Source organism: Anneissia japonica, unplaced genomic scaffold, assembly GCF_011630105.1.
Source record: "Anneissia japonica isolate Jap-2015-1 unplaced genomic scaffold, ASM1163010v1 scaffold4058_len632159_cov189, whole genome shotgun sequence".
NCBI lineage: Eukaryota > Metazoa > Echinodermata > Crinoidea > Comatulida > Comatulidae > Anneissia > Anneissia japonica.
The window spans coordinates 242,172-247,258 of NW_022735300.1; the positions used below are offsets into that span (position 1 = coordinate 242,172).

General features: G+C 32.5%; 1 protein-coding gene across 3 annotated transcripts in view; it reads right to left on the reverse strand.

Annotated features, from left to right (window-relative positions):
• Positions 1–5,087, reverse strand: part of LOC117116547 (orexin receptor type 2-like) — a 55,695-nt gene that overhangs the window by 43,737 nt on the left and 6,871 nt on the right. The window contains exon 2 of one of the 3 annotated variants that reach the window (XM_033260606.1): positions 1,215–1,285. The exons of the other annotated variants lie outside the window; for them this stretch is intronic. The gene's annotated coding sequence lies outside the window, so the exon portion shown is untranslated. The remainder of the gene's footprint in view (positions 1–1,214; positions 1,286–5,087) is intronic. 3 annotated transcript variants of the gene reach the window in all.

A 5,087-nucleotide genomic window follows, 5' to 3' on the forward strand; every position in this document is an offset into this window, starting at 1 on the left:
ATATATATATATAGCATTTACAGTGCCACGCAGAAAACCTAATATTATTTACTCAATATCTATAGGCCTATATGTAATATATATAGGCCTATATATATAGATAAATGGTAGAAACAGTACATTTTAGGAACAAATGATATTGTCATCTGTAGTCTACCAACGAAAAAGTTCCTTACAACTATTCGAAACTACGACTGTCTTTTATGGCTATGCCTTGCTGCGAGTAGTACGTGTCAAGTCAAGTACAGTATACCGTACATGTACTGTAAGTAGTAACATATCCTTAAACTTGAGCATTACTTATACATTTAGGAGAGACGAGTAGCCAATCATGGCAATCCTACAGTGCGATGAAAGTTAGGTCATAGCAAGAAATTAAGCTTTACAGCCAGCTAGCTGAGATTGAGCATTCCAAATACGATTTTAGTCAAGCAATCATTTGGGAATGATACATTTTTGATAGGATGTTATCAAGGACTTTCAAATGTCCTTGCTTTTAGAATAATTGATTTTGGTTTAGAATAGATTTTGGTTTAGTACAGATTTATTCATAACTTTTAGGTTTATTAGTGGTACCCGTAGGCTACAAATTGTTATTAGAGTTGTACAGAATTTTATAATTTAAGTAACTAACAAATGCATTGCATAAATTGTTAGCCAATGCTAATAGAAGGCCGTTAACATAGATGGAGAACAGAAATAAAGGACCGAGTATCGACCCCTGTGGAATACCAGATATGCATAAGTCGGAGAGTAAGAATCGATAAGTCGATGTTGTGCCATGGAACTGTTGCTCATGAACCGTGAGGTCAGGATGGGGAGAACCGGGTGGACTTGTGCCTCGGAGCCAGCACTGCTTTACACTTGCCAAATTTTCCAAGTATACAGTGACAGTTTTTAAATATTTTTCTTTAAATAATTGATTAAAATTCTTGTCTATCATGTGTTCTTATCATTCTGAGTGAAAGGACGTTCAATAATGTTGATGCAGTGTTGACGTTTTAGTGAGAATTTATTACATGATTAATAGCCATAATCTAAATATTAGGCCTATAAACATAGACAATAAGCTTAAATATTAATTGAACATCATGAATGTTGCAACGAATTTATTTTCCTGGACGTTTCTCTCAAACTCCATTACTATAAAATTCCTTGAGTAATTTATGGTGTTAAACCTGAATGAAATATCATCACTCTCATGAGCAACGTACCGTACGTTCTACCTTAGTTAAGTCCATGAAAAGTCGATTGCGAAGCAGATTAACCCCGTCATACATGCAACCTGGAATCAAAAATAAATAAGTCTAGCCAAGACCTTAGACATGTACATAATCTACACATGATAGATTATACAATCCCCATTGCTCGCTTCAGAAAACAAATTAATAATAACCATACTTACCAACAAATGCAGTTAAGCTTTAAGAAAAAGACGGCATTGACTGTATAAGCTTGTAGGCCATGAAAAAAAGAGGATAAGAAAATAAAGAGGACAAAGATGAGGGGAAAAAGAATAGGTCTAAAAAATGAAGAAGAAAACAAAAAGAAAAAAAATTACAAGAGAAAGAAAAAAAGAAAAATAAAGATGAGATGAAATAGAAATCAAAGAAGAAGAATAACAACAAATACAAGAGAAAGAAGAGGAAGAATATGAAGCAAGTAAACAAGAATCAAAAAGAGAAGAATTTAGTTAAAAATAAGAAGAAATATGAGAAATGAAGTAGAAAACGACAAAGAAGTCGAAGGTAAAAATGAGGATATTACAAAGCTGATGTAAGAAACGTTTACATAACAAAGGGAAAAAATCATAATATGAACATTGTAAAACACGATATTTTGCAGCTTACCTGGGCTTACTGAGAAGAATGTTAAAGTCATTGTTTTACTCCTTATTATGCACTAATAGTCCTTCGCGTAGAGCACGCAATTATCCTGTATTAGTTCATCACATAATACATAGGCGATCGAATACATAGATTGACCATAACAAAAATACATAGGATATCCGAATACCCCTTTAACAAAATCACGTTCAGCTAATGTGTTGGGACAATATCTATGACATTTGCGAAGTAGCGACACCGCACGTGATGAGAGATTAGACTACATCACTAGCAAGGAATAACTTGTATTAGCAATAACTAATCTTAGATATAGCATTATATGTAAATAAACTACTATAACAATCGAATTAAATGTCTACATTATGAGATAATACATGACTTAACGGTCTCTAGTGGACGTTACGCACAGTATTAGTACACGTTATGTTACATAAAGACGTCAATATAAGTATTTCTATTTGGTTTATGATAGTGCTTGTCAAGAATAACACTGAAACAACAATATCATTACAAAAGCCAATGCATATATGACCTATAAGTCAAAATTGTATAGGCCTACTCATAAAGGTGAAGTAGTTTAACACATCATGACCTCACCGTTCGTAAAATGTATCATGTAGTGATACTTGTCGCTACTATTCCCCTATGGTGCCATTCACCAGTATTATTGTATCTGGGTAGTAAAAGACTTTGATTGCACCAAATAGTAATGATCAAATAAAATATTGAATAGCTCATTCAAAAGTAAAGTTTTAAGTAAGTTTTGAACCTCCATCCAGAAACAGTTCAAAAGTTTTTTTCGCTGACTTAAAGACGTTTCACCATAAAAAAAATAAAAAACAAAAAACAAAAAAAAAACCTTGAATTGATTACAGCAAATTTAAGTGTTTATGCTAAAGAAAACAAGGAGAGGTATTATTTAACTGTATTAGTTAATTGACGGGGATACTAGGGATATTTCACAACCTTACGAAAACGATAACAAATACGAATACGTCACTGTCGTTATCGTCATTCGTGCCTAAAACATTCTTAACAATATGCTGTATGAGCTGAATATGATCCTTGATTCGTGCAAAGGCATGAATTGCCTACGCTGTGACAAATATGCTACGGTACTGTAGGGGAAGGGTTGTCTTAAAAATCGATGACGTAACCGTATTCGTTATCATTTTGGTAAGCTTGCGAAAACTCCCTATTTTTTTTCTCATTCAATTCTGTTTATTCCAAGTTAATACGGCAAGTTACTCAAACTTTACTTTGAATTAGGTTATTCAAATATGGAATTGAATTTTACATTTTTTTTTTAGCTCATAACAGACAGTATAATTATCTTTAAGTAGTTCAGTATAATTTCTCTATGTGCTGATTTTGCTAAATGACTTGAAATACTCCCCAAGGAGCAAAAGATGTGACGCATTGCGTATGATTGATTCTCTATGCAACGCTAAAGGGAAAACGCGTTTCTGAAATACGGTACTTCTTAAAAAGCGTTTAAGGATAACAAAATAATAAATAACATTACATAACGTAAAACAATTTATGCCCGGATAATTTTGAAATGGTCATCGATCATAACATTCTATTCATCGGTACATTTCACATGCTGATTAGAAAATAGAAATGCTCCAAGCAACTGACTGCATCGATCTCCAATCAGTGATCGTCTCGTCTGGGAATTCGTAAGGCTGAGGGCGCTATTGATTCGATCTATTTATCTATTATTAATATATGCAGGTCACGTAAGTTAACTCCTGGTCTTAACGCAAATTCCTGGTGGATTAGTTTGCTGAATACGCTATCAACAAAGGCATTTGTACAGGTAAGAGCAAATCATGTTCAAATAAATGTTTTCGTTTAACAGAGACTGTCCTTCGTGAGAGTAACACTAACACTACGGCCTTCTAGAAACAAACAAAACTCGAGTATTCAAATGAATACTCAGAGGTGTTTTGATGCCAACGTAACAAAGCAATTTTAACATAGACCTACCTATTTATGTAATATATGCAAATCATTTACAAAGAACATCTTTTCATTCTCCTGATCACAATCAGAACACTCTTTTAGTAGAGATTAAACCTCACTTAAACTCAAATTCGTTTTAGAACCATGTTCAGGCATTATATTCTTTCAATGAAAACATAATTTGCAAAAAAAAAAAAAAAAAAAAAAAAAAAGGGCACATTTCTTAATCCTGGTTTGAACAACTGTTTTTACACAATACTGATTCTAAATAAATATAAAATCAGATGTAAAATATAATTATGAAACAGTAATGAATACACAGATCCAAGTATATTTCGACTGCTGCAGTCTTTTTCCACACAGAGGACTAGTCAAAATATTCGTTGAAATGTTAGAGTTTAGTCAAAATTGTACGTATTTTGAGTATCCATTACTGTTACACACTAGTATATTTTATATACAATTATATGCAATATATATGATGAATATGCAGTATATATATATAGATGAAAACTGTATATATATATAGATGAAAGTCTGTAGTATATATATATATATATAATATATATATAGATAGATAGAAAGATAGATAGAAAGATAGAAAGAAAGAAGGAAGGAAAGAAGGAAGGAAGGAAGGAAGGAAGAAAGGAAGGAAGGAAGGAAGGAAGGTAGGAAGGAAGGTAGGTAGGAAGGTAGGGAGGGAAGGGGAAGGGGAAAGAAAGAAAGAAAGAAAGAAAGAAAGAAAGAAAGAAAGAAAGAAAGAAAGAAAGAAAGAAGGAAAGAAGGAAAGAAGGAAAGAAAGAAAGAAAGAAAGAAAGAAAGAAAGAAAGAAAGAAGGAAAGAAAGAAAGAAGGAAAGAAGGAAAGAAGGAAAGAAGAAAAGAAAAGAAGGAAAGAAGGAAAGAAGGAAAGAAGGAAAGAAAGAAAGAAGGAAAGAAGGAAAGAAAGAAAGAAAGAAGGAAAGAAGGAAAGAAGGAAAGAAGGAAAGAAAGAAAGAAAGAAAGAAGGAAAGAAGGAAAGAAGGAAAGAAAGAAAGAAGGAAAGAAAGAAAGAAGGAAAGAAGGAAAGAAAGAAGGAAAGAAGGAAAGAAGGAAAGAAAGAAAGAAAGAAAGAAAGAACAGTCTGTAGTACAAAATAAAATGTTGAGTTTGTAATCTAGTGTCTTTGATTACTTATTTATATTGCTCTACGTGTGTATTAAGCAGTTTCGTCTTCATGATCTGGTTCAAACTAACCACACAGATTATATATATATATATATATATATATATAT